Source organism: Panthera uncia (genome assembly GCF_023721935.1).
Source record: "Panthera uncia isolate 11264 chromosome B2 unlocalized genomic scaffold, Puncia_PCG_1.0 HiC_scaffold_24, whole genome shotgun sequence".
NCBI classification, from domain to species: domain Eukaryota; kingdom Metazoa; phylum Chordata; class Mammalia; order Carnivora; family Felidae; genus Panthera; species Panthera uncia.
In genome coordinates this window covers 1,247,813-1,272,661 of record NW_026057580.1, presented here as the reverse complement: position 1 = coordinate 1,272,661, position 24,849 = coordinate 1,247,813, and the positions used below count along the sequence as shown (strand labels likewise).

The window sequence follows — 24,849 nt, the reverse complement described above, 5'->3', positions numbered from 1 at the left end:
GCAGTTGTGCAGCAAATGGAGAGCCTTCAAAGGCGATCCCAGACCAGAGAGGCGCCAATCTTGTCCCAAAGGCACCAGCTGGACCCTGGCATGAAGCCTGCCCCAGGAAGACTGCCACTGAGGGACGTGTAACTGGGAAGCATGGAGAGAAGAAACTAGAAAGGTCCTAGTCTGCCCTTGTGTTATGCACAGATACAGCCCAGCCACACATGCAGACCCTCTGTCTGCCTGTCTCTCTCTCTCTCTCTCTCTCTCTTTCTCTCTCTCTCTCTCTCACACACACACACACACACACACACACACACATGCACACACACATGGTCATATCCCTCACCCCGCCCCCTCAGTGAGCAGCTGTCTCTCTCCTCTCTTTCCCTGTCTCCCCTGTCCCCATCTCGTCTGGCAGACACTTGGTCCACTTGAGCATCCTGCCTGTGGCTACACTGCTTTGTTCTCCAATTGTTTCCTGGCCACCTACCAGTCTCCGCAGGTACAAAGAAGCTTCCAGAGAAATCAGCTTTCTTTTTTTTTTTTCCTTTTTTTTTTGTTTATTTTAAGTGTATTTATTTTGAGAGAGACAGAGACAGCGCAGGTGGGGGAGGGGCACAGAGAGAGAGGGGAAGAGAGAATCCCAAGCAGGCTCCGTGCTGTTCAGTGCAGAGCCCGACGTAGGGCTCAAACCCACAAAACCACGAGATCATGACCTAAGCCGAAACCAAGAGTCTGACACTTAACCAACTGAGACACACATGCACACCAAATGTTTATTTATTTTTGAGAGAGAGAAAGAGAAAGAGAGACCGAGCGCACACAAGTGGGGGAGGGGCACAGAGAGAGGGAGAGAGAGGATCTGAATCAGGCTCAGGCTGTTAGCAAAGAACTCAGTGAACCTCAAGACCATGACCTGAGCCCAAGTCAGACGCTTAACTGAGTGAGCCACACAGGTGCACCCCAGAAGTCAGCGTTCTTCTGAACCTCTACCCCATCCCACCCATCGGAATTCCCAGAACGAGACTCAGGGCCCCAGAATGCTGCTTGCCCAGTGACCCAAGGCATGCTCAATTATCACCTGTTCTCTCACTCAGCAAACACTCCTGAGTCCCTACTCTGGACCGGGCACTGAGCTAAGCATGTGACCCACATCAGATTATTTGTCCCTCACAAACATCTCACAGGACAAATAGCATCTCTGGCAGATAAGAAAACCAAGACTCAGAAAGGTTAAGTGACTTGTCCGAGGTCACATAGAGAGAACACAGTGAGGTAGGCATGCAAGCCTGGGTCTCTCTGAGGTGCATGACCATCACCAGTTTTTTTCCTGGGGAAGAAACCAGGGGCCAATAGCGAAGGTCCACGTAGGTGGATTATTGTCCCCCTAAACTCCCAGCACTGCCCCATGCCCCCGCCCGCAGTTACCCTCAGTGAATCTTACAAAGGGTTCCCAGAGAGGCCTGCACACCCCTCCCAGAAGCCCCCAAATGCAGGCCAGACCCCATCCGCCTGCAGAAAACTCTCTTTTCTCAATAGCTAAGACTGATCCACTCCCAGGGGCTCAAGAGATTAAGGTGAGAGATCTGGATCTCACGGAGGCAGTTACCATGGGCCATGAGGGGGCAATGGGGGGAGGGGGAGAGTATATCAAGCTGACTGGAGAGAAACACGATTACATGGACAGAGGTCTGGCCTGGACTGCAGCAGGGGCAGGAGGGGCCCCCCAGATCCAAAGGGGGCCGAAAGTCCAGGGCACGGACTCAAGATTGGGACGCCAAGGGTCCCAAGCCCCTGACCTCCCCTGCCCACGCTAGCCAGCCCACCCCCCTCTCCCTGTTGAAGGAAGACCAGCTGACCTTCTGTTGGGTGCTAGGTCAGCCCTCAGCAAGGAAGATGAGACCTGACGGTTTTGACGCCTGGGAATGAGTCTCTTCCAAAAGGGCTCCTTCAGCCCTGAACCAAAGCGTCCGACGCTTCCCAAGGGCACAGTGGGATTAGAAGACCTGCATTTGGCTGTCCCACGGCCCAGCTGTGAGCTCAGGCAGGTCCTGCCCCTCGCTGGGCCTTGGACCCTGGCTGATACCATGAGAGGGCAGGACGGGATCCCTGGCAGGCCCCTTCCTGCTCTGTCCAGGCACCCTGAGGCTCCGGGCAGCGTGGACACAGCCAAGGCCAAGTGCCCACGGAGCCAGCCTGCAGGGCCGGGAGCGGGAGAGCCAGGCACCGCTCCTCACTCTCACTCCCACTGCTGCCGCACACACACGAACTCCCTCTCCAGGCCTGTGGCAGCCTTGGGGGTCCGGCCTCTGCTTTTCTTTCTGCTCAGGAGACAGCAGTCCCACCCACGCGCACACCCTAGCGCTCTGCCCTCAACGCAGGCAAGGAAGGCTCTGTGACTCCGGGTGGGAGAGGATGCAGGCAGGGGGCAGCGTGCGGGCAGCACACGGAGTGGCTCCCGCCTCCCATCCGACTCCAAACCCCTGCCCTCCTTGCCCAGGACACTGAAGTGTCCAGTAAGACAGTGGCAGAGGGGACAGGAAAGGAAAGAAGGAAGGAAAACACCTATGAGTGTGGCCACGGCGTGAATGTACAGAGAGGGTGGCCTCTAGTCTCCCAGGTACAAAGCAACGGGAGTTCATTATTATCTGTACTGAGTGCTTCCTATGCACCAGGCACTGTTCTGAGTTGAAATATATTTCTGATTTAATCCTCAAAGCAAGCCCACCCACCTGTGAGGAAGTAGCAATATAGCCCCCATTTTAGAGAGAGAGCAACTGAGGCACAGAGAGGCTGACCATCTGCCTGAGGTCACACAGCTGGTACGGGTCTAGAAGTCTGCACACCCAGCCTCTGGCCCAGGCTCGTGAGTGCATGGACCATGGCAGTGTGCTAGATGCCCGTTTGAGGAGTCTGTCTGGGAAGGGCCTGAGGAGGCAGGTGATGGCAAACCCATTCGTGGAGGGGGGCCCTGGAGTAGGCAGGTGAGACAGGATGCCAGCCTCACTCAGCTTTTGTTCCTCCAGAACTATCCCCCATTCAGTCCCTGCCTGGCTTTGCCACTCACCAGCCGTGTGACCCGGGACAGGAACTTAATCTCCCAGAGCCTCAGTTTCCCCATCTGTAACACCGGATGGTGATAATGCCACCTCCCTCAGAGGAGGTGAAGGAGGGATCAAGGAGCTCAAGTGTGTGATGCTCCTGGCACCTAGGGGGTGGCCCATGAGTGTGTTAGTTCCCCAGCTAGGTGAGCAGTGCCAATCTGGCTGGAGTTTAGATGGGACAGGGCCTTATTAGGTCTCACCACTCAAAGCAGAACCCCCAGGCATCACCTCCCCTGGGAGCTGGTTAGAAATGCAGGCTCTCTCAGGCCAGCCCGGACTCACTGAATCAGAATCTGCTTCTTCACATAGCATTCTAGGAGATCTGATGGGGGAAGTCATTTGCAGCCTCCTGGGGGCTTGGTCACCTGGTTCCAAGTATAAAAGTGGGTGACGGGTGGAGACAGTGAGGAGGTGCAGGCCCCTGGTGGGAAGACATACTTGCAGGGACAGCAGGGCTCTCTTGAGCCCCACGGTGACCCTGAGCGCACAGCCCTGATTCTCGGGGCCAGGAGCCAAGGTGGAGGCAGGATCACAGGGCTCTGGGCTCCGGGCTGGCTGTGCATTTAACTCATTGCTGTGTGTTGTATAGAAGGCAGGGGGCGTGCCGAAGCCCCTGCAGGTGGCCTAGGAGACCTTACTGCCTTAGCCTTGCTCTCACCTGCCTAAGCCCCAAATCCATCTGAGCAACGAGAAGCTTGAGTCCTGCTCTCTTAAGGTTGACCAGGACCCACATCCTGTCAACTGCAGTAATTGGTTACCTGCAATGTGCCTGCTGACCACCCCCCACCCCCTGCCCAAGCATGAAATCTACCACCCCAGGTTGCTGGGTGAAGCTCAGACCTCAGGGTCCCCCCCAGAGGCAGCAACACACAGGGGAGGCCATGCCCATCTCTGACGCACACACTCTCATAGGGCAACCGCAAAGCCCACCCTCTGTCCCGCCACACAGCTTCAGGTGGGGGCGGGACCCCTGTCCACCCTGCCCACAGATGGGTGATGGCTCTCACCTCTACACCTCCACGTTCAGTTCAGAAACACACACCCTACTGACCTCTTTCGCCACCGCAGACTGGACTGCCAGGGGCCCCCAGGCTCATGCGGGCTCCAAAGAAAGCCTAAAACGTGGGGCCAGAACCTCAAGCAGGCCTAGGATGCCCAAGAAAGACCCATAGATTAGGGGGATGAGTTGGGGCTGCTGCAGGGCATGTGATGTCATGGGTTCTGGAAAGGCCCTTGGCCCCAAAATATCTCCACTCTGGGTCCGGAAATCCCTCCCAACACTCTAAGAGTCCCTGCTGGGAGAAGCTGTCCCCTGAAGGCCTTGTAGCTCACAGCTCCAGAGAGGGAGAGGCAACAGACAGTTGGCTTGAGGGTGGTGAAAGATGGGCGGGGGAGGGTGCGTGCGGACAGACCATCATCTCGCCAGGGTGTCCTGATCAAGGGCGCTGAGCTCCAGCCAGGAGGGGGCACTCTGTCCCCCAATACCAGAAGGCTGGCTTCCTAGAAGCCAGCACCTCTTGGCCGGGAAGGGGGTCCAGCAAGGGAAGGGACATTAAGCACCCCCACCCCACATGCCAGGGGAAGTCAAGTCCCAACCCAACTGTCCCCTCGAGGGAGGCAAAGTGCTAGTGACCAGGAGGGGGCGGAAGCCCTGAGAGAAGCGAGGTGGGGGACAGGAGGGGAATTAACCAGCTTCCAAAATAGCACGGCTGGTTCTGCCTCGCTTCACCCTGTGCAATGTCTGGCAGCTTCTGCTTTCGGTCTGACTCACACCCGGTGGAGGCAGGACAGGGCGGCCGGTGGCGCAGACAGAGGCCGCGGGACAGCCACAGACCTTCCTCGGCTCACTACAGGCACCTACCCCGCTGGCCCTCCTCCCCTGCCCGTGCCCCAGGCTGGGCTTCTGGGGACATGAGTGGGGCACAAAACCAGGGGTTCCCTCGCCTGGGTCCTGTCCCACCCCTTGCCCACCCCAGGGCCTCCCCGGTGCTGGCAGCCGCCCCAGACCCCAAACTCAGCTTCACCTCTGTCCTGCCCGGGGACACTCCAGTTGGCCCCTCCACCCCTCCTCCAACTGGAAGATGCCCTGCCAGCCAGCCTCGCCCCCCACAAGTGAAATGTCCTCAGTGGCGACTCCACCGTGACTACCTACGGAGGAGTAAGCTTCGTGCCCCTGCCCCGTCCCTGCCACACACGCAGGTATGGGAGGGACACCCCAGTCTCACTCTCCAGATTCGCACAGCAGCTTGCCTAACTTTTGTTTCTGTCCTCAAATGCAAGAAGCACCCTGCCGTCAGCGGGGCAGAGAGAGAGGAACCAAGTGCCCTGGATTTTGTGCATGTCGGGATGGGGGAGGGGCACATCCCTCCTCTCTCCCCCTTTCGTGATCTCCCAACCACCGCGTCCTGTGCCTCCCCAGCTTCCCTCCTGGGGAGGTGAGACGCCTCATACCTCTGCCCTGGACCAAAGTCGCTTAAGCTCCAACCCGAGCCACCCATCGAAAGCCTCATCATAAAGTCCACCTCTGGGGCCCACGCCAACGGCATCTGTCCTCCCGGCCCTCACACCAGTGCACCAGCCCCAAGAGCGCAGCCACCTTTCTCTGCAAGCGGGGCAGGTGCATGGCAGACGAGGAGAGAATGTCAAAGGTCGTGAGGTTGGCCATCACAGGCGGACGAACTCCTGCGGCCCACCCTGACACCTGCGCCCCGACCAAACCTGGACGGAAAGGCGGAGGGTGGCGGCTGGAGAGAGAGGTCAAGGAGCCGAGGCTCTGGCAGGCCCACCTGCCGCCCGGCGCCCCACCGGGCCCAGCACCTGCCCCATGCTCGCCTCCTGCCCTCCCCCCTCCACCACCCCCAAGCCTTACCTACGCACCACTTCCCTCTCTTAACTCTTCCCATGCCCTCAGCCCCATAAGGCTTCGGACTGCTGTGCGAATCTGCACGGTGGGAGCAGGAGTCAGCAGGGAGGAGGCCCCTCTCCAGGAAGCAGGCGCCGGGCAGAGCCCTCACCAGGGACACAGAAGGATGCCCTTGAATAAAATGCCCCCCCTCCCATTGCCCCGCAAATTGCATCCTGTTCCTCATAGAGACACAGAGGGAGGGCACCAGAAGACAACCACGTGGCAGCCATGGGGCCAGTGGCCCCAGGAGGGGAAGAGGCAGGGGCATTGAGAGAAAGGAAAAGGAAGTCAGAGAAACCACTACAATCACAGTCTCAGGATGCTGGGGCTGGGAGGGGACTCAAAGGTGGCTCCAGGCTCCGTGCCACCCAGCACATCCGTCCCGCCCTCTGGGAGCGGACGGAGCCCAGAGAAGTGCACTTGCCTCGGACGGGGCCTGGAAATGGCTGCCGGTGTCTGACCTACGGGAAGGACCTCGTGTGTGCTGGGTCCCTTTCCTCTGCTGTGAGTGCCTGGAGGGATCCTAACAGCTTCCTCTGCCACACAGTAGGAGCTCCTTAAGTATCTGTTGAACACAACGAAGGTGGCCCTGGCGACTGGCTCCAGGGGGCAGGGTCTGCCCGGGGCAGCTGAGAGTGGCAGCTTCGTGGGCCTGGAGAGAAGGGCGCTGGGGACACAGGGCTCAACAAGAGGCATACTCCAAGGGACTCCCAGGCCTGGGTTCGGTGGGTGCTGCTGAGGCCATCAGGGCTCCGGCCACACCCCCTGCCAGCTGCTGGCACCCGCTTCCATGTCAGAGCCAGCATCCCGTCTTCCCCCAGCAGCTCTTAGCCAGAGACCTTGCAGGGCTAGTGAAGAGACACCCATTCCCTCACCCCACTTCGTCCTGGGGTTCTACAGGGGCCCCCAGTGAGCCCGAGCCTCAGATGTCACAGCAGTCACCTGCTCCCAAACACACATTTTCTTGGCTTCCTTCCCTTCCCTGTCTATCCAACCCCACCTATTCTACCCCACTGCGGGCTCTTCCTGGGGTCACCTCCCAAGTAAACTACCTGTACCCACATCCTTGTCTCAGCCAGTGGGCCCTGAGGAGGAGGTTAGGACCTGTAACGGAGCAGCTAACTCGAAAGCTTAGAAAGAAAGGCCAGTAAAAGGGCCAGCCTAAGAGCCCAGCCACTGGGGGAGACTGGGTGCAGTGGCCAACCGTGCACCTAGAACTTTCCCGCCTGTTAGGGGTAAGACCTCCCTCGGAAGCAGAGTTGGCAAGATGGAGCGAAGAAACAAGGATGCACCAGCGTCTGGCACATTCTATGACAAAGAAGCATCCATTCCAGGGGTGGTCGTGCCAACACGTGGTTACTGGTGGCAAATGCCAAGAGGGCTCGGGGCCCCGCATTGCCCCCCAACCCTGGGATGGACCAAAGATGGAGCTAGAGAACTCCAGCATTCCAGAACCTCGGCAGGCCCATTCATTCGATAGCACAGCTGTGATGTTCCATGCTAAGAACTATGCACTGGGGATGCCCGGGGAGGGGGGGGGGGCGCTTTGATACCACACTAAGAGCTTGTCTTTCCAGGCACGGAGAGCTGAACGTTCCAGATGTGTCCCTTACTGTCTGTGCAGCGTTCAGCAACTCACTTCACTTCACGGGGCCTTGGCGTCCTCATGTGCAAAATGCTGAGAATGCCCGTCTTGGAGAATTTCTGTAAGGATTAAATGTAAAACACCTAACACAGGTGCTCAGTAAATATCTGATGAACGGGCGGCTATGCATGCATGAGAGCATGGACAAGGTGCATGGGGATATAACGGATGCGTGTGTACGTGTATAGGTAGATGGATGCAGGGGAGGAAACAATAGTTGTCTGCAGTCTGATTCCCATCTGGGTCCATATCCTCTCTGCCAAACTTAACAACAAGAAAACGAAGGCCCACCACTCTCTGATTTATCGGCTAGAGAAATCTGTATCTCCGTGTATCAGGTTGACAAATTACAAGTAAGATCCTCCTGACGAGCCACACTGTGGGACCCAGTCGTTTTCTGAAGGGTGTAGAGAGCCATGTCAGAACAGGGAACATCCTCCGGAGACGTTCTCCATCGCGCCAGTACCCTGTGTGGTCCCGCCAGGCCCATATCCCATTCCTCAAAGGCTCAACTCCACCCAAGCCCTACCCCAGGGAAGGGGGGGGGTCGGGAGCTGGGGAGAGGGAGAGGAGGCCAGACAAAGCAGGGCAGGGGAACAGGCCAAGACGGTGGAGCAGAGGACGCCAAGAACGTGTGGGACGTGTGGGAGGGGGTGAGCAGGAATCAGAGAGAAGGGGCTGAAGAGCAGAGAGAAGGGTTTATTGTCTTTGGAGGAACAGAGAAAGGAAACAGCCCTGAGAGAACAAGGGAGTGGACACAAAATGGGCTGACCAACAAAGAAAAGTCATCGCCTGCTCCATCACCCCCAATCGCACCCCGCTGTCCTCCAGAGTCCAAACTCCCTACCAGGCCTGGAGGCATCCAGGATGCCCTTCCACCACGAGCTCTGGGCTCAGCTGAGGAGGCCTCCTCGCTCCCTCTCCTCCGCCCCATCCCCCTTCCTTCTGCAGAATGTCCAAACATCGCTCATCTCTGGAAGCCCTTGGACGTGTCCACCCCTGTGGCCTCGGATGGAGCTGTATTGGCTGGTTGGTGGGAGCGGCATAAACAGAGAAAGCTGAGCCCCAGCAGAGTGGGGAGGGAGACAAGGCTCCGGGGCAGGGGGTGAGGGGGCAGTGGAAAAGGGAGCTTCCAGTTTCTCTCTTCCCCACCTGTCCCCACGGCCCAGCCATGGCGTTACACAATCTTGTGGTCACTGCAGAATGCCCTGTCCATTTTTAAGAGGGCTGAGGTGGCACTGAAGGAGGGGACCAGGCCGCATGCCCAGGACGACAGGGGACAAGGAGGGTGGGCCAAGGGAAGGGAGGAGCTTCAGCTCTGCCCAGCCCCAGGGGTCGGGGCTCGTGGGGTAGAAGTAGAGCTCCAGAGAGTGAGAAATGGGACAGACCCCATAAGAGTGGTATCTGGGCACCGTCCATCTTGCCCTGAGGGACATGGGCAGAAGCGGGACCCCCCTCGCAGCCCAGAGCCAGGCTGCCCCTCTGCAAGCTGCCCACAGCCTCAGAGGTCCCTTCAGGCTGGGAAACCTGAGGAGATGGGGCAGCTCAGGACGGACTCTCAGAATAGAAGCGGCTGGACGCCTTGGCAGCCCGCCTCCAGGGGCATCTAGATTGGGGAAGGGGGCCTTCCCCACCAGTCTGTGGAGCAGAGGAAAAGAGTGTGAGGCTCCAGGCCCCAGCCCTCGCCACGTCTCACCTCTACATTCCTGGGCCCTCCCAAGAAGCACAGGAGATACACGATGCAGGTGGAGCAGGGAAACTGAGGCACAGAGCTGTCTTCTAGATCTGGAGACCTGCTCTGCCCACTCAGCTACCTACATCATCCTTGAAAATTAACTACCACGCTTCTCCCAAGCACATGGGGTTCCAGACCGTACTGCTCCTGGGCCCCCTTCCACCCTGGGAACATACACTTTCCAGAAGCGGCCTGCCACAGTCCCCAAAGTTGGGCTGTGAAAAGAAGAAGGCAGGCCTGCCTTTTCTTAAACCCCGAGCCGGAAGCAAGTTCCAACTCTGGCCCCGAGGCCGCCCGGGCTCAGCCCTGAGCTCCACCGCTTGGTAGCTGTGTGACCTTGGGGAAGTCACCTTGCCCCTCAATGCCACGGTCTCCTCATATGAATGGGGGATAACGCTCCCTGCTCCTGTACCTCACACTTGGTGAGAAAAGCAAATGTATTCATTTGGCTCCTCAAGGGGCCGAATGGTCCCGGCCCCTCCACTCAGGACACACCCACCACCCCGATCACTAGGCCTCCTTTCCTCCCCACCAGGGGCCCAGTGGCTCGGGCCCTGGCAGGGGGTGCCGAGGAACTGAGGAGCCACTGCTATTGATAGAGCTGGTGCCAGGCCCATGGCGGGCACAGAGCCCAGGCATACAATGGGGCTGTGTGTACACCCAGCATTACCCTGGAGCAGAGCTGGGCAGGCCGGCATCTGGGGTCAGGCCAGGAATTCATTTCCCTGGAGAGGGCCTCCCCATCCCTCCCAGGCGGCACAGCCCCGCTGGGGGCTGCGTAGGAAGGCAGGCACCACCCACGCCCTCAGTGAGCCCAGGCAGTGGAATGGGGTCATGCACAGTGCCGGGCACTGGGGAACAGGGACTCCTGGATCCAGCTGCCCCACTGGGCTGCTCACTCAGGAGGCATCTGGGACCCATTATGTATCTGGGGGCTGTGACCTCCCCTGTGGGCAAAGGGAAGGTAGTCTGAGGGGCCAGGAGAAGGTGCAAGAAAAATCTGCTGCGACCTCTCCCCAGACAGGGGGCCTCAATCCCAACACCACACCGCCCCACATCCCCGCCACCAGCTTGCTGGGGCCCTGGGCTCAGCACCAAGGCCCCGGGTGCCCCAGGGGAGAGAAGCCGGGCTCACTCCCCAGGGGCATGAGTCACCAGCAGGGCTGCAGCTGGGATGGCAGAGCCGGTGGGCAGGTGGGGCCTCTCCCCTCCCCTCCCTGGCAGGTCTTCTCAAGCTGGAAAACCACTGGGCTGGTAACGGGGTAATGACCACAGCATCCCGGCCTGGGCCTCTGCAGGCTACTTCCTCCGGCTTAGGGGATTACGTAGTGCCAGGAATCGAGGCCTAGATGCCCTCCTGGTCCCCACACTGACTCCTATAGCTGCGGGTATGGACCAACTCCCGAAAACCCCCTGAGAGGGGTGTCAGACTGCAGACCAAGGCAGTCCCTTATCCCTGAGGCAGGAGGAGGGGGAACAGGGGCCTCTGGCAGGCAGGTGGGGGAAAGGAAGGAAGCCAGGCCACCCCATACCTCAGATTGTGGCCAAAAGGCAGAGACGGAAGGGCTCCTTTGCATGAAATCACTTTCCATTCTTCTCAGAGCCCTGGCGGCTCCCGGCAACAGGAGATAACTGCCCTTGCTCCCTCACTGCCACCGTTCACACCACCCCCTCACACCCAGGCAGAACAACACAAATATGTGCTCTGTGGGCAGCCGCCCACACTCCCAGAAGGTCACACACAAAGGTCACGGTGGCAGCTGCAGCCCAGAGGACACAGTCAGATGCCCACCCTTCCTCTCACACCCACAGGCCGAGCCCCAGTTCCAGCACATCATCTCCTGGGGGCCCCATCCAGAGACCTGCAGCACCCCAACCTTCAGGAGAACTTGAGGGGGCTCCTTCCTGGGGAGGGGAAGAGGAGCCCCCCACCCTCCAGCCAGGCCCACGTCACGGAGCTGTGTGCGGGCGTGCGTGTGTGTGGATGCGTGTGTGGATGCGTGTGACCTGCCCTGACAACCGAGGCTGAGAGCCAGAAGGGACCTTCTGAGGCTGAGCCTATCGCCCTCGTTTTATCAAGGGACAAACTGGGACTCCGAGTGAGGAAGGCTGAACCTGGACCCCAGAGCTGAGGGAGCCTAAGGCTGGCCAAAGCGGGGGACAGAGGAAAGGGTAGGAGAAGATCTGCCACCAAATCAGAGGTACTGCTCCTCTGGGATACTGCCCCGGGGCCACTCCATTCATTCATTTCAAATATTTCTTGAGTACCTGCTATGTGCCAGTGCTGTGGCAGGGGCCCCTCTGCCCCATCTCAGCCCTACCACCTCCCCCTGCATGGGTCACCTCCAAGAGCCAATGCCCATCAGATGACAAGAGGCCTGGGAAGTCACCCACCAGAGATTTCCTGGGCTATTTCTAGCAGGAGAGCCCTGTTTTCAGATAAACTTTACCTAGAACCTCGATATGTATGTAAAGCATGAGAATAAAGCAGCTCTGTGGGGCTGAGGGGGGTGGCCAGACCACCTGGCCTCCAACTGGGGGCCTCCCCCACGCGCTCAAACAGTCCCCAGATCACTCCCCGAGGCTCTGAGGAAGTCTCAAGACCAGCTTTCTCTGACCTCTTTGTGTTACAGAAGCCCAGGGGAAGCAAGAAATGTGTGCAGATCACACAGCTGAGGGAGAGCTAGGATCACAGCCCCCTTCTTCGAGCCTCCAGGCCAAGCTCTCCTCCCTGACTCCCAAGGCAATGGCACCCCATCCCCCTTACGGGAAAAGGACCCTGCAATGCGCCCCGCCCCCCACAAAATTTCACGGATTCAGTTCCCACCGTGTGCCCAGCAAGAATTCTATGGCCTGTGATCATATCTGTCTTGTAGGTAAGGAAATGGATGGCCACAAAAGTTAAGTGACTCATTCAACCCATGAAGGGGAAAGCCCACATCCCAACCCACCTGTATGCTCTCTATCCCTTGCTGCAGCCCTGCAGGGATCGCCATCACGATGCCGAGGTTATAACCACTCTCTCCGGGCCCCACCCCTAGCTTCACTTCACGCAGAGAAAAGCTGAGAAGCCTCCTACCCAACTCACTCCAACATACAGAGGGGGCACACACAGAGCTTCTCATTAGTAATAACAACAACGAAAGTGGTAAGAAGGCCACCACCTCCTTATTATATAGCACTTCACACGTTATTCTGTTAGTCTTCAAAACACTGTACTCCCATCCTTGTCCCACAGATGAGGAAACTGAGGTACAGAGAGGATGACGACTTGCCCAAGGTCACGCAGCTAGGAAGTAGCAAAGCCAGGCCTGGGCGCCAGGCAGTCCAGCTGTATACCCATAACCACTGAGCCACACTACTCCCCTCTAACATCTGCCGGCGTCTCCTCTGGTGGTGGCTGTCACAGGGGCCCTGGCTTGGGGCTTGCCTCCCTCCTCTGAGGTCCCTCTCTGCGGGCGTCAGAAGCCAGCTGGAACTTCTGAGCGGTGGACACGGGAAAGCCTACCTGGTAAGTACCATCAGCTCCTGCTGGGGGGCAGGTAACACTCATTCCCTGCCCCCCACAGGGGCTGGACCTGGAAGGATGAGACAGTGGGAGAGCAATCAATGCACAAGCACAAATAGGACACCTACTGTGTGCCTGGCCTCAAGTCGTGACAGGTGTGGGACATAGAGGGCTCTGTCCTGGCCCTCCTGCCAATGGCTCCAGTCCCCGGCAATGCCCAAAGGGGTCGCCCCTGCCATCCCTACCCCCTTCGGTACTGGCTGCACCAGATGTTGGCAACACTTAGAAACAAGGCTAAAAATAGACTCTATAATGAGTCAGCGCTAAGAATAACTCAGGCAAACAGCGTTGGGGGGCGGGGGGGAGAGGACACTCCTCCTACCTCCCAACCCAGCCTGGCCCACCTCCCGGCCTCTCCTTTGGAGCCCACCACAGTCCACAGAGGGCCTAGGGGACTTAAACTCCCAACTGCTGAGTTGACGGGGACATGGGGGCACTCACACGCCCTCCTACCCTACAGGCCCGGTGGCCAGCCACCCTGGGCGAAGGCTGGGGGTTATCAAAGGGGTGAGGAGGGCTGGGGAAGACTACCCCACTCAAGGCAGACCTGTGTTGGTGCCCCAAGATGCTTTGACCTTCTCTCCCCAACTTGAACACCAACTTCCCCACAGAAAACTAGGAAACCGTGCCCCTAGCTCCCTCCCCTCATGTCTCACTGCAAAATGGGTCCCAGAGTCAGCCAGACTGGCCCACCTCATAGGTGACTGGGGAGCTGAGACCAGAGAGGACAGTGGCACAGTAAAGGGCAGATATCCAGTGTGGGGGCTGAGTCAGAATCGAGGAGTCCCAACATGCCAGATCCCATGGCCCAGGGCCTTGCTCGGATTTCCCGTTGTTCTTCCCTCATTGTACCCCAGAAATGATAGGAATAGTTAGACTCATGGGTATCCGTACATGAGTTGAACATGAATAGAGCACAATCACATATGGTGTCAGAGCTGAACCTCTCAACAACTCCAGGTGATAAACCAGGTGATGAAGTTTCATGATACAGTTGAGGAGACTGGGACCCAGGAAACCCAATTAACTTGGGCCCCACAGCTAGGATGCAGCCTTATTGCCATCCATTAGCCGGGCAGGTAACTCCCTGGAGCGTGTGTGCTGGGCATAGCATCAATGGATGCCCAGAGGGAATAGGACACCCTCTAATGCGCTGGCAGCCAGAGGGGAGGGGCCAGAAAAAGGCGAGGGGCCTTCAGGAAGGGAGCAGCACTACATACAACATTTCTCTGAGAAGAACACAGGAAGGAGGGGATGTCATGGGCAGAGCACTGGCCATGAAACTCAGGAGCCCTGGGATCTAGTCCCAGCTTTACTAGAGATAACTGCATGATCTTGGGAAATCATTTCCTGGGCCTCACTCCAGGTCTCAGTTTCTCCATCTGGAAAATGGAGGTTTGAACACCAGCCCTTTGAGCTATCCTGCAGGATGTTGAGACCCCGTGTTAGAGGTACACAATGAATATCAGCATATCAAAGGCTCTGACAAGTCCTCCAGCAAAGAAAACCATTTTGCTTTTTTTGATTCCCACTCTCCCATCCCTGCTTGACCACCAAATCCTTCCATAGAACACATCTGGGGAAATCCTGGAGTAGGATTGGGGTCCCCTGGAGTAGATTTGGGGCCACCAATTCAAACGCCTATCAAGGCCAGCAGGAAACATGAAAGCTTGGAGCAGGCCCAAACAAAATGCATCAGGACTTTGAAGTTAGCTGCAAGCCCTGAAAAATTCCTGGCAGCTCTGGAGGGCGGGGGGTGGGGGGAGGTTCAGGGAGTTTAGCACCTCTGTTCTATGAAGTCCTCCTCAGGACCCACTCAGGCTTTTGATCCCAACTCTTCCTCAACAATCCTGTTAAGAGGGGCAAGAGAGAGAAAGCAAAACATGTCACTTGGCATATTGATTATTTTGAATTACAGGTACTTAAGAAACAACAGGTAGAAGGGGCTCCTGGGTGGCTCAGTCATTTGAGCATCGGACTTCGGCTCAGGTCATGATCTCGCGGTTGGTGAGTTTGAGCCCCGCGTCAGGCTCTGTGCTGACAGCTCAGAGCCTGGAGCCTGCTTCAAATTCTGTGTCTCTCTCTCTCTGACCCTCCCCTGCTCATACTCTGTCTCTCAAGAATAAATAAAATTTTTTTTAAAGTAATAAAAAAAATAAAGTTAAAAAAAAAAAAACAAACAGGTACAAGAAGGGCCCTCTGACTCTCCTTCGTGTCCCTGAGAGCAGGAAATAAATCTCCCCGGTGAAAGGTACCCTCCCTGTACCAGAGGGTGGAGAGACATCCTTATCTCTAGAAACAGGGAATTTGGGGCCAAAAAGGCTGTATAAACAAATCTTGTTACTTCTTTACTAATTAGCTACCCTTAGCCCAAACCCCTTTGTTCTGTTCACTCTTCACAATTTGTTCCTTTATCTAAACTGCATAAAAGCTGCCTGCTTTGGTCACTTCTTTGAGCCTCATATTTTGGGGGGCTATGGTACATACAAAATGAAATTTGTTTTTCTTCTTGTTAATCTATCTTATTTCAATTTAATTATTAGACCAGCCAAAGAACCTAGAAGGGTAGAAGAAGAAAGTTTCTTCCCCTACAGTTTTGCTGTCCAGCATGGGGCTCTTCACCGGCTGGACAGTGCTCACTCCGGAAGCAGCTGAGAGACTCTGGGACCTTGAGCAGGAGCCAGCAGAAGGTAAATTTTCTTACCATGTCAGTCTCTTAGATCTCTGCTGGCTGGGTCTGGAGAAAGCAAAAGTGATCCAGTCCTTTCCATTTCTAAATATTTGTGTAAACTAGTTCCTTAGGTATAGGGACTCTGGTAAAAGTGTGTCGTAAATACTTTTGTTTTCTATTGATCCTCTTTCAACCAGAGATTGTCATTGTTTTCTTTTGTCTCTGTCTTTTGTGTCATTTGTCATAAGGAGGAGAACCATGGGTCTCCTTTCCTTTCGTCTTATTCTACGTCCTAAGAGCTTGGCTTTGTGACCAAGGAGAATATTCTTTCTGGTAGAAACCAGCAGGGACATGCATGGCCCGTCATACATTTAATGGCCTGTTGAACAGACTGGGGTTCCAAGACATGAGGAACCACAAGCAGCACTCTCTTTGTCTGACGATACCAACTCTCGGGGGAATCACAAGGGGGTCCCAATCCATTAAAGGCCTCAGTCATCTCAACCTGCATTGTCTTAATAGTGCTGGAAAAGTCTCATAACAGTAGCACCTACCTGGTGTCACAAATCAGCAGGTCTGTTACTAGAGACATCTAACGTTCCCAGAGACTCCATTTTCACTACATCATTATTACCACCTATGACAACAGAGGTCTTTGTTTTCTTAGAGTAACTCTGGGAATGAACTTTCTGGATCTTGCAAGGGCTGCAACTTTTGCACCCTCTTTAGGAACACCTCTAATGTCTATGTAAAGCTATGAAAGGGCTTATTGGTTTGAGTCACTATTAAGATTAATATAAGATCCTCCTCGTCAATGACAATGGATTCTTTGAATTGGACAAACTTCTATGTTAAAAAAAAATTAGAGAGCTCTCATTCTAAATAATGGTCTTATTGGTACCTATGGATAGAGCAAATTAAAAAGAAGATACAAAGGAATATGGTGGCTAGCCTTAAGGACTTCTTTAACAGCGTGAAATTACAAAGCCCGTTTTGTCTCTACTTGGAGAAGATCCTACCAAATTTAAAGAAGAGTTTGAAGGATTAGTGGTCATTCACAACCCCCCTCACAGGGACCTCAACTGGCTGCTATGGAACGATCTTCCCAGCCATGATTACACCATAGTTATCAGACAAGCCAGATGGCCTCCTGGGGAAAAGCACCCCTCCCCCCTTCACAGAGAAAACAGATGACCAGAATTTCTTCCAGGCCCTCCTACAAATGATCAGGAAATGAATCAGCTGGAGGCCAATGTTCAATAATGAGAACAATAATAGAGGCTTTCCCTCCTAAGGTGAATTGGTCCAAGAAGGCCTTTGTTAAATGCCTTAGATAAACTTTTGGGCCATCGTTAAATGCTTCAGGTAGACTTTTAGACACACTGTTTTAAACCCTGAATCTCTAGAAGTAGAAATTTTTCCATCTCAGTTGGAAATCACCCCGATATAAAGCAGCAAATTTAGGTGGATGGGCAGATCAGTCCCTTGATATTCAGGCTGCAGTCCAGTCCTTGGGGAATTGGAAACATCTTGCAAATCTCTACAAAGCCAGAAATGTGGCTCTGGACACACTTCAAATCCCACCTGTCTTTACCAATCCCCAAACCTCACTTCTTCATCTCAAAATGCTCATGATATTGTAAAAGACCAGGACATTGGAAACAGAATTATCCTGCACTTAAGAAAAAGCAGGAAAATTTTAAATAGGAATTACTCTAGACCTCTGATAAGAGGCAAATATACCCCAAAACTCCTTGGAAAAGACTTAGATACTTTTATTTTTAATGTTTATTGATTTATTTTGAGAGAGAGAGAAAGCACGCGCAAGCAGGGGAGGGGCAGGGGGAGAGAGAGTCCTAAGCAGAGAACACCACGGTCAGCAGTCAGCGTGGAGCCAACATGGGGGCTCGATCTCACGACTGTGAGATCATGACCTGAGCTGAAATCAAGAGTCAGATGCTTAACTGACTGAGCCGCCCAGGCACCCTGCCTTAGATACTTTTTCTGTGCCTTCGTTATATAGAATTTCTATTCCCATCTTCTCTAGCACCTAAGAGCCATTCTTTGAAACGCAAACTTTAGGGAGAAGTCATTCATCAGAAGGATGAAACGATTTGAAAATTGGGCTAATGAAAAATCTTAAGTGTTAAGTTCACATTGATCTGGGATAATCTTTGGGAAATAAAAGCTTGTTAAATCTTGTCAGTTTAGTGAAAATAGACATGTCTTCAGAGTTATTAGCATTAAATATGATGCAAACATACAACTTTTATTCTACCAGGGTTTACTGGTCAAATACGTTTGTGTTTTCCCTGTCACAAAATTTGTCAGCAAGAAAAATAGCTTGGGATGATGTCTAAGTTTGTCTAACGTCTCATGAAGTTTTTGTGGGTAATCTGAACGTAATGTTTGAAACAAGTAATTTCGATAGATGAAGGAGATAAAAGTGTTTAGGTAGATTTTTCAACAAGAATTGTGGTTTATATTATGCCTACTTAAAAATAGTTTCCCAAATCTTTTGATAACTTCCACCCTTACTTTTGCTAAGTTAAATAATAGAAATTCATTGAATATCAAGATCATTTCCAAATGAGATAAAATATTAAACATTAATTATGGAACATTAGTTTACCTAATTTTATCTTCCTATTATGGAGGAACTAAAGATGTTTGGGTCTGTTAATAAGCATGTCTTGGCGACATTAAAAGATTTGTACTACTAAAAAGGCACATGTTTCTAGAAATTATAAAATATATTTATACATTTGCTATTTTACTATATATTTATTATATATTTACTATTTATTTACTACTATTTTACTAATAGCTATTTGCTATTTATTATATATTTTACTATATATTTAGTATTTATTTACTACTATTTTACTAATAGCTATTTGCTATTTAGAATGCTGGTGTAACATACAGTTCATCATTTTTTACTTATTAGTTTTCACTAGAAGTTATAATTTTTAAGGGTTAAAAATCTTAATATATGTAATTAAAAACTACTAGAAATAGTAAGGGAAATAACTATATGCAAAAAAGAGTAGGGTGTGGCTATTTTGGTTAGAAAAGGCATGAGGTATGAAGATACATTTTTGTTGAAGGAACTAAAAGTGACTTTATCCTAAAGTAGAGCTAAGTTTTTTCACAATGGGATAGAAGAAAATGAACAAACTGAATGCATATAAAAAGTTAAAGAGAGAGAGAGTGAGAGAAAATTTTACCTTGTGTGACCAAGCTGGCTAAAATCAAACTGATATGACAAGAGTTTTTAAAAATAAGCTTTGGGGCACCTGGGGTGGCTCAGTTGGTTAAGCGTCCGACTTCGGCTCAGGTCATGATCTTGCAGTTTGTGGGTTCGAGCCCCTCGTCAGGCTCTGTGCTGACAGCTCAGAGCCTGGAGCCCGCTTCAGATTCTGTCTCCGTCTCTCTCTGACCCTCCCCAGTTTGTACTGTTGTCTCTCTCACTCTCTCTCAAAGGTAAATAAATTGTTTTAAAATTTTTTAAATAAACTTTAATATCAATAGCTTGCCTATTATAAAACTAAGACTATTAAAAGGACAAAGTTTTCTTTGACTTTTGGTCTGCTCCTGATAACAGATTATAAAAGGTCTTTTTTTTTTTTAACCTTTTAAGTTTGTCTTTACTATCAGACCTTTGATTACTTAAGAAAACTAAGTCTTCTCAATATTAAAAGAGCCAAGTTTTGCACACAACTATAGAATCTTCTGTATTTGCCTTTTAAATCTTTTATTGTCACTTTGGTTAACTAGATAAGTAAGTATTGTTTGATGATGATCTATGATCCTTCTGGCAAGCATGCAAGTCTTTTAATATTTTTGACAAACTCCCCAGATCAAATTCTAAATAAAGTCTTTTTGACTTCAAACTGACTTTGGGACTTTCCAGAGGGTCTCTGGAACATCTGAAAGATTCATTCTTTCTCTCTCTCTCTTTTTTTTAAACAAACAAAAACAATTACAACAAAACCTAAGAGGTGGTGGGAGGGAATTTTAAACTAATTAGACCTACTTGTTATGTTAAATCACGTGGGAAGCATTCTCAAATAAAATTAAGCTTTCTTTATGTTGTATTTGTATAGGAATATGTTTTAGGTGTTCCAGAAATTGTATAAAATTCCTAGAAATCTGATATGTCCTAATATAGTCTAATTCTAGCTATTATCATAAGATTTATGTCTCAGCAATAACCAAATATCCTTGTCAATAACATTGTAATGAGCTCTCATCGGATTTTTAACCATAGGCATTTTTAAGTCTTGTCAGTTATATAAGTTCTTGTTTTATTCTGATACTTTTACAAAGGTGTTTCATTTTCAGAAAGATTCATGGAAGGGACTCTGACAAGTACTCTAGAATACGGTTTTCTACTAACCTTCAGATCATACCCCTGAACTGGGTTAGAACTGACAGAACTCTGGGGCACCCACGTGGCTCAGATGGTTGAGTGTCTGATTCTTGATTTCGGCTCAGGTCATGATCTCACGGTTCGCGAGTTTGAGCCCTGTGTCAGGCTCTGTACTGACAGCGCAGAGCCTGCGTGGGATTCTCTCTGCCTCTGTCCCTCTCTGCCTCTCTCTCTCTCTCTCTCTCAAAATAAATAAATAAATAAATAAATAAATAAATAAATAAATGTTTTTTTAAAAAAGTAATTGACAGAACTCTAAGGAAAAACTGGATTCAAAAAATTGTTAACAAAAGGTCAATATCAACAAGAATTAATTACATGAAACGGAATTAACTGATAAAGATGATTATAATTTTTATAACTGTTTACTTAAAACATTGTTGGATCTTTAATGCTTATTTTTTCCAGATTTAAAAAAAACACATTTTTTTCTCTTAAGCTAACCATGACTTACAGCAATTTGGTAAATTATACTTTTGTAATTAGAATTGAAACGTTTACCTTTTTCTCCCTATCTGACGTCTCCAGACTTCGAAAACTCTTAGTATTTTTTATTTTCATGACAATATAGCTATTTACACAAGGTCAATAAAAATCTATTCTCCTAGTAACAAGATGCAATTGGAAACATTGGCTTTGGAAACCAAGGCTTTGACTGGAACGTCATATTTGAGGGAGAAATGCACAAACTGGATATGACCAGAGAGCTTTAAGGAACTAAGGTTGACTTTATAGAGCCCATAAAGCCCCTTGGAAAAATCAGCCTGGTATCGTGCTTACAGGGTTCCCAGCAGCCTCACCAGGTGAGTAAGGAAAGTCACTTCCTGGCAGGTGCAAAAACCTCACTATATTTGGGAGAGTTGGAGAAAAGAGGAATTCACCTAAATCTCGAGTGACTGCAGGAAAAGCTTGATGACAAGTCCTGGACTCAGCTTCCCAGCCTCGAGAGGCTTTTAAAAGTCCAACCTGAGATTCCTTGTGAGAAGTTCCTACAAAGCATATGAAAAGATGCTATACAGTCAATTGCAATTCTTGTTGTATTTATATAAATAAGTTAAATTCACTAAACCTCAGCCTATTTTGCAAACAAATTTGATGATCTTTGATAGAAATGGGGGTAACTGTAGAGAAAAAAAGTTGTTTCAACGAAAAATTATAGTACACTTTTTGGATATCAGGTTCTAGTGCTGTTAATTATCAATGAAGTCTTGTTTTCTACCCATAGAACAACGGGATTCTGAATTCTAGTTTCCTCCAATATTTGGCTAACGCTTTCCAAACTAACGCTCCCAAGTTTCTTCTACTCTTAACATAGAATCGCTAAAAGCAAAAGCTGCTCTCTTCCCTTCAGCCCTGCAGAGTGTGAACAACTTGATAGAAACTTCAGAGAAATCACCACAACAGCTCATGTGCCTATTGCTGAGGGCACCATGCAGAAAAGATCACCGGAGACTTTCAAACTGCAAACCAGGAAAATCTGTCAGATTGCCACTGTCTGCTCTCACTCCATCTGAAGAGGCTTTGAGCCTGACATCCAGAAATCTCAGCTGGCTGCCTTCAGAACTCACAAACTGGGATCATAGTCTGCTCTGATCATTAACCTTGGTTTTTCTTTTCTGTCCATAAAAGTGCCTTATTAAACACCTGATTTCTCACACAACATAGGCCTAACTTTGGGAGCCCAGGTGCATCACCACCCCCTAAAAGGAAACAACCATTTAAATGAACTGATCTGTTTCCAAGACTAAAACATTAACTCAGTGAAACGATGGGGCACTCCACCGGCTCAGCTTTTCGACCGTGAAACTTCTTGAAGTTTCATAGGTGAAAATGAAGAGGAACAAAATATGCCACCCCAAAACAGGCCACTCTGGCATCTTGATTATGTTGAATTAAAGTTACTCAAGGAACAGCGGTGCAAGAAGGACACTCTGACCCTCCTTCGTGCCTGTGGGAGCAGGAAATAACCCCCCCCACCCCGTGTGAAAGGTGCCCTCCCTGTACCAAGAGGCAGAGAGATATCCTCATCACCAGAAACAGGGAATTCGGGGCCAAGAAGGCTATATAAACAACCCTTGTTACTTCTTTGCTAATAAGCTCCCCCAAGCCCAAACCTCTTTCTTTTGTCCATTCTTCACAAATGTATTGTTGCTTTGTCCAAATGGTATAAAAGCTGCCTGCTTTGGTCGCTTCTTTGAGCCTCCTATCTTTGGGGATCTTGTTCACACAAAAATTAAATGTTCTTCTGGTGATCTATCTTGTGTTCATTTAATTATTAGGCTAGCCAAAGAAGCTAGAAGGGAAGAAGGGAAAAGGCCTCCCCTTCCCCCAGCCCAAGGAAGGAAGGGGTCAGTACCCTGTGTCACACAACCGGCCCAGGGTCACCCAGCAGGTTATTGCTGCCAGCAGGAGTGGTGACGAAGCAGATGATACTTACTGGGACCCTCATCATGTGCCACGGGCCACCTCCATTATCTCACATAATTCTTACAACCACCCTTGAGTAAAGCCCTGATGTAATCCCCAGCTCTCAGAGCAAGAAACTAATGGCCAAAGAGATTCAGTCACTTGTGTCCAAGGTCACACAGCTCATCAGTGGTACCACCCAAATTTCAACCCTGACAGCCTGAATCCACAACTCACACCCAAGGCCCAGCTCTGTCACTCACTCTCACCTTGGGTGAGAGGCTCAACCATTCTGGGCCTCAGTTTCCTCAGCTATAAAACGGGATAACAGAAAGACCTGTGTATCAGATCTTATTGTGTAGATTGTATTTGCAAATATACAAAAGGGCTTAACACAGCGCCTAAGAGCAGGTGCTCAATATATATGAGCTACCATTAAACACCATATTCCACCGTGGGAGCTCACGCCTGAGCCTCTGGGCTCTGGCCACAGCAGGCTGGAAGCCACCCATGGCTTCCTGGAACTTGGCCTCTGCCAGTCAGTCCCAGAGCACTGCCCCCCTCACCTGGCAATACAGACTTCCAAGCTGGGGCTCCCAGGGGACCTCGTGTAGGGGAGGACTCTGGAAACCGGGGTTCCCAGACCCAGGTCAAACCTGGGTCTCATCCTCTGAGGTTCCTAAAAGGCCACCTCCCCGTCAGAACTAGGGATAGTCCCAGCTCACCACAGGTCACAGGCCTCTCCCGATCACAGCCCCATGGCCCCAGGTCACAGGGTGGGGAGGTGGGGGCTCTCCAGTCAGGCAGCTGATGTCCTCATGACCTTCCCCAGCTCTCTCAGCCTTAGAGATAACACTGACAACCCACCCAGAGCCCTTCACGCTTCCTACAGCCACCTCATCCACAATAGGTCACAAGATTAGCATCACCAACCAGAGGGCCAGCTGCTCAAGGGTTAGTATGCCCACTTTACAGATGAAGAAACTGAGGCCCCGGCTGACCCTGGGCAGGTATCTAAGTAATAGACTTCTGGCCCATGGACCAGGGCTCAGGGCTGACTTATCCAGGTTCCAGGTCAGACTCACTCAAGCCAGCTGGGGAAGCAGAAGGGAGAAGGCTCAGGAGGCTCCCAAGGTCCAGGGGAAGGAGGAAATGGCTAAGTCATGGGCCTTGGGGCTCCCTGAGTCATTGTAGATCCTGTGAGTCTTGGCAATTGGAGGATCATCAATAACCCTGAGTCCTCCTCTGCCCACCCTGCCACGGCCAGAGGAGACAGGCACAGCCCTTGTCCAGTGCTCTGGGATGACCTCCACCCAGCCCTGTGTTCTAGCTAGCACGGGCACCTGCATGGGTCTGGTCCTACAGCCCTCCATTGACTGGGAGCCTCCACCTGCCAACGAGGCTCTCTAGCTCCAGACCCCGAGTCAACCATTCACCCCGGCCATTGTCACCCCATACCGTCCCCATCCACTGCTTGTCATCACCCAGAAAGCCCTCCCCAACCAGCTCCCCCTCTGCCTCTGCTGACCCCCACAGGGCCCGCTCCCTCACAAATGCCATGCTAAGAATTGGACCCAGAATCTTAGTCTGGCCCCCAGAATGTGGTGTACTCAGTAGGTGCCCCATAAGCATTGCACAAGAGGGAGATAATCTCTAAGGAGGTGACCCCAAATACCACGATCTACAGAAAAATATATCTTATTTGGCCCAGTACACACACACACACACACACACACACACACACACCCCTAGCACATATACCCATGCACATGAACACAAAATAAAAAAGTTAGACAACACTTGCCAATACTGTGCAAAACACTTGGATGTTCTCTTTATTCTTTGTTATTAAAAAAAAAAAGACCCCCTAAGCTGACTTCATGGCCAGAAATTAGGGTCCAATTAATGGCCTTGATCCACAGTCCAAATTATAGCCCTCTCGGGATATCCATGTGGCCTAAACTCCCGGCCCAGCACATGGCCGTCTCTACAACAGGTGTCTAATAAAGTCATCCATTCGTCAGACTCACTCTGGGCCAGGCCTGTGCTAAGCACTTTACACGGCATCTCATTTCTCCTCGTCATCACCCTGAGAAGTAGGGACACTTACCACGCCCATTCTGCACGTGAAGAAACGGAGGCCCAACGTCACACAGTAAATGGCTCAGGCAGAATTCAAAGCCAGGTGTATCTGAGTCTGGAGCCACATTCACCTCCCACCACACCGCCCACCCGCTGAAGGTCTTCAGCCCCTCTCTCAAGTCCACACACTGGCAGGAGGGACATCCGAGGAAGTCCACTCCAATGCCAACTTCTAAAAAGCCATTCCCTGTGTTAACTCAACTCTATATTAGTTGACTACCTGATCGGAGACTGGCCGGAGCCCACAGGC

The 24,849-nt window shown here is 51.6% G+C and overlaps 1 protein-coding gene across 3 annotated transcripts in view; it reads right to left on the bottom strand.

Annotated features, from left to right (window-relative positions):
* The window catches only part of TFEB (transcription factor EB), a 55,243-nt gene that overhangs the window by 17,606 nt on the left and 12,788 nt on the right, over nucleotides 1-24,849 (bottom strand). The window contains exon 1 of one of the 3 annotated variants that reach the window (XM_049653291.1): nucleotides 5,962-18,411. The exons of the other annotated variants lie outside the window; for them this stretch is intronic. The gene's annotated coding sequence lies outside the window, so the exon portion shown is untranslated. Of the gene's footprint in view, nucleotides 1-5,961; nucleotides 18,412-24,849 lie in introns of those variants that run through there. 3 annotated transcript variants of the gene reach the window in all.